This window comes from Ornithodoros turicata, unplaced genomic scaffold, assembly GCF_037126465.1.
Source record: "Ornithodoros turicata isolate Travis unplaced genomic scaffold, ASM3712646v1 Chromosome45, whole genome shotgun sequence".
In the NCBI taxonomy this organism is placed as follows: Eukaryota; Metazoa; Arthropoda; class Arachnida; order Ixodida; family Argasidae; genus Ornithodoros; species Ornithodoros turicata.
Window position 1 is genome coordinate 696,350 of NW_026999376.1, and position 10,069 is coordinate 706,418.

Sequence of the window (10,069 nt, forward strand, 5' to 3'; positions counted from 1 at the left end):
GGAAATTCTCATTTTATATTATAAATTCATATTCTAAATTAAAGTGTTAAATTTATCATAATTCTGATTTTATGTTCAGAATTCCCAATTGCAGAGCAAAATTCTGAAATCAACTAAAGACCATGACATGAAATTTTTGTGTACAACATTACCAAGTTTGCATACAAATAATCTTGTTCAATTAATGCCATTAGGCTAATTACTATGAGATGTAAATATGAACTAACAATGTGTTGTGCAATTTTAAATATTATGCAGGTGACCTCCAGCTGCTGCTTTCAGATTTCTCATTAGGCACCCTCTTTATCTGTCCTAATTGCTGTCCGTGTTTCTATGATGTAGAAAGGGCAGGAAGTTCATACCAATGTATGTATGCTGCCACGATTCCATTGCATTATTTGTCCATGCACCAAGGTTTCCCTGTTGGTTCAATGTTAACGGAGGGTACTGCCCATACATCCACATGTTTTCGAAGTAGACTACAAAAGCCCCCACCCCTGGCACCTGGGGTGCAGTAGCCTTCAGTAGGCCCCATGCCATCCGCACAAAAGTGGCTAGCACAAACGCCAGTGTTACAGTCTTTCTCACAAACACACACACATTTTCTTTGTGTCTGTATGCTGCCGCTAGTCCACAGGCCTGCACATTGCGCCATACAGCCTGCCCATAATGGGAATGGCACCCTCTATGCCAGGAGGCATGAACACAGCCTGCAACGCACCAATGAGCGCCTGTTCAAAATCACTTCTCGTCAAGTCCAAGGATAACGCAAGGTCTTGATCTTGCATTTCCTGCAGAAACCGTCGAAAGGCATGTTCAAAGGTGTCCCAGCTCCTTCCCGGCATCAAGAAGAGAGCCACGATTAAGTGCTTGCTATCCTTGTCAACATTAATAGTCAATATTTGGTCGAAATATGTGGGCAAGTGAAGAATGCCCCATCCACGAAAACCTTGAAAATTCTCATTTTACATTCTAAATTCCAATTCTGAATTATAGTGTGAAATATATCATTTTATTTTTGATTTTATGTTCAAAATTCCAAATTGCAAAGCCAAATTCTTAATTGAAAATCCTGATTAAATACAATGCAATTCTCATTTTTTGTTAAAATTCAATTTCTAAATTGAAGTGTAAAATCTGTGATTGAAAATTGTCATTTTGTGTTTGTATAATGTGCATCTGAGAAGGACCAAGTTAGGGTTGCATTATTTGTTGTTGCACCACTTTCTATTCCTATTTCCTGAGCAAGTAGGGCCCTGTGCATGCAGGTGCCCCCAGACACCCTGAGTGCAGTTGCCTTCAGTAGATCCCACACTGTCTGCCCAAAAGCAAGTGGCACAAATGTGCACATATTTTCATTGTGGGTGTAAGCAGCTGCCAGTCCACAGGCCTGCACATTTCTGAAAATGACACCTGCTGTGCAGGCAAAAACACTGCCTGCAGTGCACCAGTGAGTGCCTGTTGAAGCTATGTTTCACTAGCAATTTCTCGCTGAGGCTTCAAAATGCAAATTGATGCACCTCCAGCTTTTTCCAGGCATCAGGAAGGCACTTCTCTCGTTCACACTGATGATCAATATTTGACCTAAATTTGTGGACAAGTAAAAAGAATGTTTGTGACTCTCTGCAAGCAGGAGGAAGAGCTCTTCGGTAGAGAAGCACAATGTGTGTTGCCCATTGTTTGCCTCACTGAAGAGCAGGAACCTACTCCTATTCAGTTTCTCCGACCACTGAGCCTGCAGCACCATGCGGCCAGGAGAAGCCGATTCTGTCTTTTTTCAGTATAGATTACTGCCTGGAAAGTGTCCGATTCCGCACTGTCAAATTCCAAATTTAAAATTTCTCATTTTGCATTCTAATTTTCAATTCAAAAATGGAGTGCAAAATTTGTAATTAGAAATCTGATTTTATGTTGGAAATTCAAAATTGCAGTCAAATTCTGAATTGAAAATTCTCAATTTGCTTTTTAAATTCCAATTTTACATTGAAGTGTGAAATTTCGGATCATAATTCTGATTTTATGTTCAAAATTCTAAATTGCAGAGCCAAATTCAGAATTGAAGATTCTCATTTTATTTTAAAGTGAAGTGTAAAATGTATCATTAGAACTGATTTTATGTTCAAAATTCCAAATTGCAGCCAAATTCTGAATTGAAAATCCTCATAATACATTCTCATGAAATTCTACAATCAAATAGAATTAAATTCTGATTTTCTTTTTGTTCTAAATTCCAATTTGAGATGTCTGTCAATTTGCATTTTTACATTCTGCAGTTCATAGACTTATTGTTGTTTACTTTGTTTTTCCTGTGGGTGTGTCAGGGCAATTTACATAGCTATAGCTCCAAAAATGATCATAAATTTACTAAGAGTAATATAGCTTACAGGTGCAGTGTTTACATAAATGTGTGTTGCTGTTGTATGAAACTAGGACGTGCAGCACCTCTGGACTTTTCTGAGGAATGTGTCCATAGTTGTCTCCCCCGCCTGAATGCCTGTTGCCGCTGAATGGCACCATTTGCTGCTTGGAGGTGCCCCACACGTGCCGATTCGATCTGGCGCAGCGCTTCCAGGCACGTGTAGATATCTGGATGGGGTCTGCCCACCACCACAACAGCCATGAGGTAATAAGAATGTACGGTCTGTTTATTATTATGCCTTTGTTTACACCATGTTGTATGCAGTATAGTAGTGAGTGTACTTACTGTATTTCTAATCGTTAAGCTTTGTTTCTGTTGGCATCTGCAATTGTTGTTGTACTGGCATTTTGCATCACATAAGATGTGTGACTCATGAATGTTACTTTTTGTGATGCTGTGGAAATGCTACATACATGTGCTCTGTCCAGGGATACGAGCTCCTGCTCATAAATGTCAGGGACAGGCAGGTGAGGCTCCTCCCGTGCCCAGTCTTTCAGCCTCGCCCGCAGCCTGTCTTCTGTTGCACAGGCAACCACAGGAGCACGAATGTGATCTCCTGGAAGAGAAAAATTCATGGTATGGCAAGTATTGTCCTAGTTCAGGTAGGTGTTCAACCCACTTTCAGCTCAAGATGTACCATATTTTCTGGTGTATAACCTGCATGTTATACACATTGAAAGAAAGAGTTGCAAAGAGGCAATGTGCATCTTTTACTAGTGTGTGCTATACAGGGTGTTCTCTTTTTTTTATTCGTTGGATTTTTTAATAAAAAGCTATGACATCAGCAGAGATGCTGTTTTTGTGATTCGTTTTCACATCAAGGCAGATATACTCTGGAAGACAGTATGTAACTACTAAACAACTAGTTAGCTAAAATTTCCTCCTTAACTCTTCAATTAAGGGACTTTGGATAAAAGCGAGCCTTCAGAGTGAGAGACAATCCTCGATGAAAGTCATTCCACCTTCTACAATCCATGAAGTGAGTCCATACATTGAAATATCCATTGTCAAATATTGCTATGCGAATGAGGCAAAAGCACACAAACCAGATGCGCTGAGGAAAAAGGGTTCAATCCACGTCAGAGGGTGTGGCCCTATGATGTGCTGCCAAGACTTCGCAGCCTTGATAAGGCTGCGGGGACCAAGGATATGCACTTCTCAGGTGAACAGTTTCGTCTTTGCCTCATCTGCATACCAGTGTTTCGTGATGAATATTTTAACGCACATGCTCATTTCAGGGTTTTTAGAAGGTAGAATGGCTTTCATCGAGAATTGTCTGTCACACTGGATGCTTACTCTTATCCTAAGTCCCATCATTAAAGAGTTAATTAGTGAATTTTACATAATTAATCACCTAGAAGCTACATACTAGTATTTTCGAGAGGACGTCTGCCTGGTCTTACAACGGAACTGCAAAAACCGCATCCCTACCGATCTCGGAGCTTTTTTTATGAAAGATCTGTGATCAACCAAAGAAAAAGACACTCTGCATATCAGTTCCTTTCCAAAAATTCAACCTTTCTGGGAGATGCCAGGTGACTTGTAGCCGGATAGCCATGAATGGAGTTTCATTGCTGCACCCCATTACGACGGGGCAGATGTCCGGCAAAAACGGGACACTACCTATTGGGTTGCAGATGGATAGCTGCTATCCTTTGCAGCGGGATTGCTCCTGACTGAGGGCGACATAGCACACGAGTCAGATGGGGTTCCCCAGATATCTTCGGAATACCCGTCTACCCTGCTGTTTTCACGTGACCTCACGTTCTCTATATCATCACTCAGGTGGCAGACATTCCTACTTTAAAATAGAGGAAGTACCTTGTAGGTAACTAAAATGTAATAATAATATAATAGTGAGAACAGTAGGTAATAACCCGTACTTGGACAAGACGTGTTCCTCTCTAGTTCCTGCTCAAAACTGGGAATTGCATGACGTAGATGTTCGTTATCTATCGGTGTGCATCACACATGTAACTGTCAATTTCTGCAAATTTTAAGTGGTGTGTGTTATACGCTGGAAAATCGATAAAGAACGTATAGCAATTTATATTCCATTCAGTATAGTTTCCTGTATACACGCTCTTATCTTGCATTCGTAGGTCTCTCCTTGCACACAAGCAATTAACAATTTTCTTGACCAATGGGCCATCCCGTGTTATAGATTGTGATTAATGAAGCAAAGTCACACCAGACCTGAACCAGTTTTGCGACCGTTGAGAGACCTTCACATAGGGGCACCTGCTTTGTCGCCACCTGGGTCTGTGAGGAGAATACAGAGAAGCACCACGTCACAACAAGCAAATGTCACTTTCCAATAATATAGCAAGTTGAAGTAAGCCATCCCACAAATAAATGCAGTAAAACAAACCATCGAATTTCAGTTCGGTTTCCTAGCATATCTGAACCTTGTATATTTGTCCCTTTATTTAGATAAATGTAAGCAGTCTTCTTCTTGTGTAGGGGAAGGCTGTGAGGAAGCTATAACATGCTCCATTGGTTTATCCAGAACTCCAAGCATGGGGGTAATTATTACACATATATCATTACCAGTATCTCATCATAACTGAAGTAGCCATCCCTGTGGGGTTTACACATTAGGGGGTGTCACCAAACATGAGGGGATTGGAAAAATAAATATGAGGGGATAAATGAGTCTGAGTCTTGTTTTGCTAGTGTTGATGAAACACAACATTGTGCTGTTTTCCTAGTGCAGTTTGAGCTGCTGGGTATTCATACTTACCACTGATCTCTTGCAGCTGCCCTTCCACAGTCCGAGCAACAACTGGGCAGTTGATCATCCAATACTCCTTTCATTTCTACATGCTGGAGTACGCTGGAGGACGTACTTATATCCGTCCACATGCAAGGAGTCTTTTCCTTTCCAAGTTTCGATGAATTGGCCATCCATCTTGCCACTTCAGAATCTTTGCACCAAACGTCTGTGTTGCGTGTGCGTGCGGGCGAAGCGAACACGTGCAAATTTTATTTTGTATGGTGTAATGATACAAGAAGCGTAAAGTGAGAAATAAATATATTTTCAGAAATGCAGCGACCCAGTTTGTGTAAATGTACAAATGCTTTACGTTGCAGTGTTAGTCATTAGAGGGGTTCGGTATCGAACGTACATGTTAACCCATATGGCCCATACAGGTCTGCAGGACTATGGCAATGCAAGTTCAGTCTAGGAGAGGACCCAGGTGCCTTAGGCCACTTATTCCATTTCCCCATGAAAGTGCCTGGCAAACATCAGCGCAATTTATTTGTTTTTGAGCCAGTGGGAAACCGAAACATAACGTTGTCAAGACCGTTACTCCGGCCATTGTTGCGATCTTCTGAATGGCCTCTCAGCATTTTGCTTGTCAGGCGAACTGTGAAACCGGTATGAAAGTTGTTGTGAAAGGTTCACGATTTCGAACCCAGGCAATTGACCCAAACTCGTCGTTGAGGAGCTGCCCCTCGTTTCCAGTTTCCTGGATGCAATCGGAATTGACTCAAACACATTTGTAGGCTCCTAGCTTGATTGTTGCTGCTCATGCAAGCATAGCAGATGTGACGTATGAAGTGCACGATGAAGGAAAAAAGGTTTATCAGGTTTCGCTTCCGCACGATGCCGCTTGTATTGATGGTCGAGCTATGCCCTACACACTTAAAAACATAGCTTCACAGCATGGCATGCTCCCAGACAACCATCATCCCGCATGACAACATTCACTCTCTTCTCTTGTTGAAAACTGGAGACGTGCACCTTTTTTGTGTCACTGACAAGGTTCCTAATTGTCATAAAAAAGATGTACGCTTCCCGTTTTCAGCAAACCAAGGGAGAGAACAATCTCACTCGGGATGATTGTTGGCTAGGAGCATGCTTTGTGTTGAAGTTTATTTCTAAGAAAGGAGAAGTTTCGAAAACGTGGTCTAGCTGTCCGCCACCTGTAGGAACTCTTTTCGTAGTGTGAAACCAAAACCGAGTCAATGAAAATTCCCATTGCATTAACCAGTAATGTAATGAAATCAAATTCTCCCTTTCGGTTCACTTTCTCCATTTCTTTTTTTTTTTTTTGCATGTGTGCGGCATGTGTGTGTTCAGCTATCTGGGTACCTTTCTTTTATGATTGTTCTGTTGTTCTGTTTGTTGGGGAGTTCTGAATCATCTAAAAGTACAATACCCAAGGCACCAAGGTATGTCTGGTGTGGTAGTTTTCAGAGGAACGGGATCTGGATCTAATTCTGTACATCAGCTGTTGACTCCCACAGTTCAACATGGCAGCTTTGAGGCATATTGAGTCCAGAATATTGTGTCCCGATGTAGGAATGCTTCCACTTCAGCCTACCTTCTGCTGGAACCCATGTTCCAAGGTAGGAGGTTCCGCTCAAGTAGAAGCAACTTATACAAGATAAATTGCTGCACAAAGCAGAAACTACAAACACGCTAACAAATGAATAAAGTGACAATCAGCAATAAATTCAAATATTTATTTTAACCAGAATAACTAACACCCCATAACAGGTATGATAACAGATATACTACAAGTAGTGTGCATGCAGCAACAGTGGCAACACTATGAGAAAATAATGTGATATCACACAATTTGATGCAAAGTTTGAGACATGTATATGTGAAATCACAAAGGTCATTTTTCAGTCGCTCGTTCTCATTTAACTGTCCGACAAAGTAAGTCCGTCCCGTGCAAGCGGGACAATGACACATCATGAAGGCAGTTCAGATAACGATAGACAAGTGTCTGGTCGTCTGGTCACTACTGCACCTCTTGGTTCAGATTGAGCACTTTTGTGTCAACCGTACTACACACGGCCGCTTACCCTTTGTCGTAATGGAGCTTGTGCACGGGCTCAGGAACAAAATGCATAACGGAGCATACGACTACACAAATGCAAAGACGTTCACATTTTTATATGGTCGGCGAAGGTGAAATGTAGGAGGAAACACAACCGCCATTTCCATTCTGAGTTGATGCCGATGTCGCTTGGCCGCATTTTACGATTAGAGCATTATGGCTATAGTTTCGGTTTGACACGGGAAAGCTCATGTCTCTCAGCATAAAGCCAATCAACAATAATTGTTTTTTGGTTTTTTTTTTTCAATCTACTTATGTACGTGGAGTTATGTGAACCTTGCACACTTTTGGGTATTTATTTATTTGTTTCTTTTATTTACTTATTTTATTATATCGGGCATAAATTATTTGCACACATTTGTGAAATTAATTTCCGTCTTTTTTTTTTTTGCTTTATATAAGCCAAGATTATCCTCACAGCGTTCACAGCCAAGAATCTCGCACGATCCAGCGTACTCGCTGGAACATCCCATTTCCAGCTCGGCTCCAGCAGGGAACCATCCGGGTTTCGGAATGGAAGTTGGATGGTTTCAGAATGGAACTTCAAACAGCACTCCTATATTATCTCCATGACAGCACTAGACCCAGCATGGAAACAGCCTTGGCCAGCCCAGCTCCAGCATGGGATGGCTTTTCCAGGCTGGTTCCAATATGCATCCAGGCTATCTTTCTTTTTTCTTTTTTTAATAACTAGGCATACATGAATGCTGCGTACCGATTTCACCATCTTTTCAAACCTCCTTTGCTGTATGTGTCTACTCAACTCCATATAATGTCGTGTATCAGTTTTGTGAGCGAATCACGGGTGCGCGCGTGGGCGTCAAGATGACGGAAATTCGTAGTAGACGACGCAGTTGTCGTCACCCTTCCGTAAGCTACAACCGGTGGCTGCGATGGTGGTAGTGGTGATGGCTCGTCGTTGTCGGCCTCAGACACGGCTGACGCCCTAGGGGAATGTGTGTCCTGGGCTGACTTCGGGAACTGTGTCGACATATGTTCGAAAGCGTCTGAGGGAACCACTGGAAAAACCCCAGACACAAACACCAAGCCGGCACCGGGATTCGAACCCGGGTATCTCCCAGTCTGCAACGCAACGAAACCGCGGTACCTCCTCACGAGCATGTGTTTTCAACCAGTAGCAGACGACATTTCAGAGGGCGCCACTCAGATGGGAATGCAAATACAGCTGTCGCGCGTGGAAAAACACGTATCGTCTGCATCGAATAGGAATCACCCTGTTTATGTACTGTTTGCGTATACCATTTAATTCTGCAAACAAATATGCGAGCACTAAAAAATGACACGTAGAATAAAGTGCCTCCCTTCTTTTTCCTCACACACAAAAAAAAAAGGTGGCGGGGGGGGGGGAAGAAAGATCAGTTGGCAAACAGCAGTAAAACGTAACAGGTGTCACGATGCCGTTCATCGAATGTGAGAACCTGGGTGTACAGCGATTAATTCGCTCATAGAGGTTAGCGCATGTACCCGCAGATAGTCCCGCAGTTTTTTTATTCATCCCACGCACAATCCCAGCGCTTTGGAAATCGAAATCCCTTGAGCAAGTATCGTCAAAGCGAAAACATTTTTTTTACATCACTCTATCACCACTGAACCAATCTACTACGACTTTGCTTACTCATGGACTGATCATACAGTACTGGACAAATCAGGGAAGAAGCAAAAACGAAACTGAAAGCCATCGCGAATTTTAGATAACTTGGCTAAAAACGTAATACTGTAAACCGAGTGGGAAACATGGCTGAAACGCGTCATCATTTTCCATAAAACGTTGTTCTGAACGTGGCTGTCTAAAAAGGAGCCTCTCAAACGAGGCTTGTTAAACCGGCGGGCTCCGGACAGACCTTGCATCGCTTGTTTCTTTTTGAACAATTGTCCCAATAGAATTACGGGTACCTATATAGTGCCTAATGCTTCAGTAATAACTGTGAGAATACGTATTTCGAAAAGGCATATGGAAGCATATGCGAGTATTCGACCCCATTTCTTCCTATGCCTATTTAGTGCAGGGTCACTTGATTTTTCATGTTTACTGGACAACTACTAGTGAAACTTATTTGTGATTGTGCAGCTGAGTTGTACGGCTGTAACCTTAACCTTGACTGTCTCTAGCCAGTACCTTATCCAAGGGTTTGGTTCGGGAGGGGATGGGCAGAGGGCGAGACCTTCATCCCTATGCGAAGTCTCCATCGACCCTCTCAGAAAATTACTTATGGCTCATACTAAAATCTCTCTCCTGAAACAAGGGAAAGGGTGCAGGCTAGCTGGTATAGATCCATGAAGTATAGATCCATAGATCCGAGAGACACTGATACAGAAGACGACACACGTGGGTTCTCAGACACAGAAATAATTTATTGAACTCATGTTCTGAGGCTGGAACAACATAGAAAGGACAAACACATACAAAGTAATCCAGAAGATGTGGGTTCGAGTCCTACAGCTGGCTAACCTTTTCATTGACTTTCATCTTTCGTATTTTATTGGTTCATCTCAACTTAAAAGCTAAAAATCTAGCTTTTAATTTTTAGCTTTAGCTTTTTAGCTTTTTTATTTAGCTAAAATTTTTAGCTTTTATGTTGAGATGAACCAATAAATTTTTGCTGTGTCTGAGAACCAACGTGTGTCGTCTTCTGTATCAGTGTCTCTCTGTCTTCTTCATGGCTCTCTCCTGAACCTCGATCCGTATGTCGACCGGGTAACTCAATTTCTTTCCAAGCTTTCGTTCTCAGTCTCATGTAACCATCACATATCTTCAATCAGACGGCTACGAAGT

At 42.1% G+C, this 10,069-nt stretch overlaps 2 long non-coding RNA genes across 3 annotated transcripts; one reads left to right on the forward strand and one right to left on the reverse strand.

Annotated features, from left to right (window-relative positions):
- Positions 1-271: 271 nt before the first annotated feature.
- LOC135374155 (uncharacterized) lies at positions 272-7,368 on the reverse strand. 2 transcript variants are annotated; one of them, XR_010416785.1, is made up of 4 exons: positions 7,241-7,368; positions 2,833-2,975; positions 2,443-2,597; positions 272-791 (listed from the first exon to the last, which is right to left on the reverse strand). It is a non-coding gene; the product is annotated as an uncharacterized LOC135374155 (long non-coding RNA). The 2 variants fall into 2 exon arrangements; XR_010416784.1 differs by lacking the exon at positions 2,443-2,597.
- On the forward strand, positions 2,593-5,198 carry LOC135374157 (uncharacterized). Its single transcript, XR_010416787.1, has 3 exons — positions 2,593-2,623; positions 2,848-2,995; positions 5,179-5,198. It is a non-coding gene; the product is annotated as an uncharacterized LOC135374157 (long non-coding RNA).
- Positions 7,369-10,069: the final 2,701 nt, after the last annotated feature.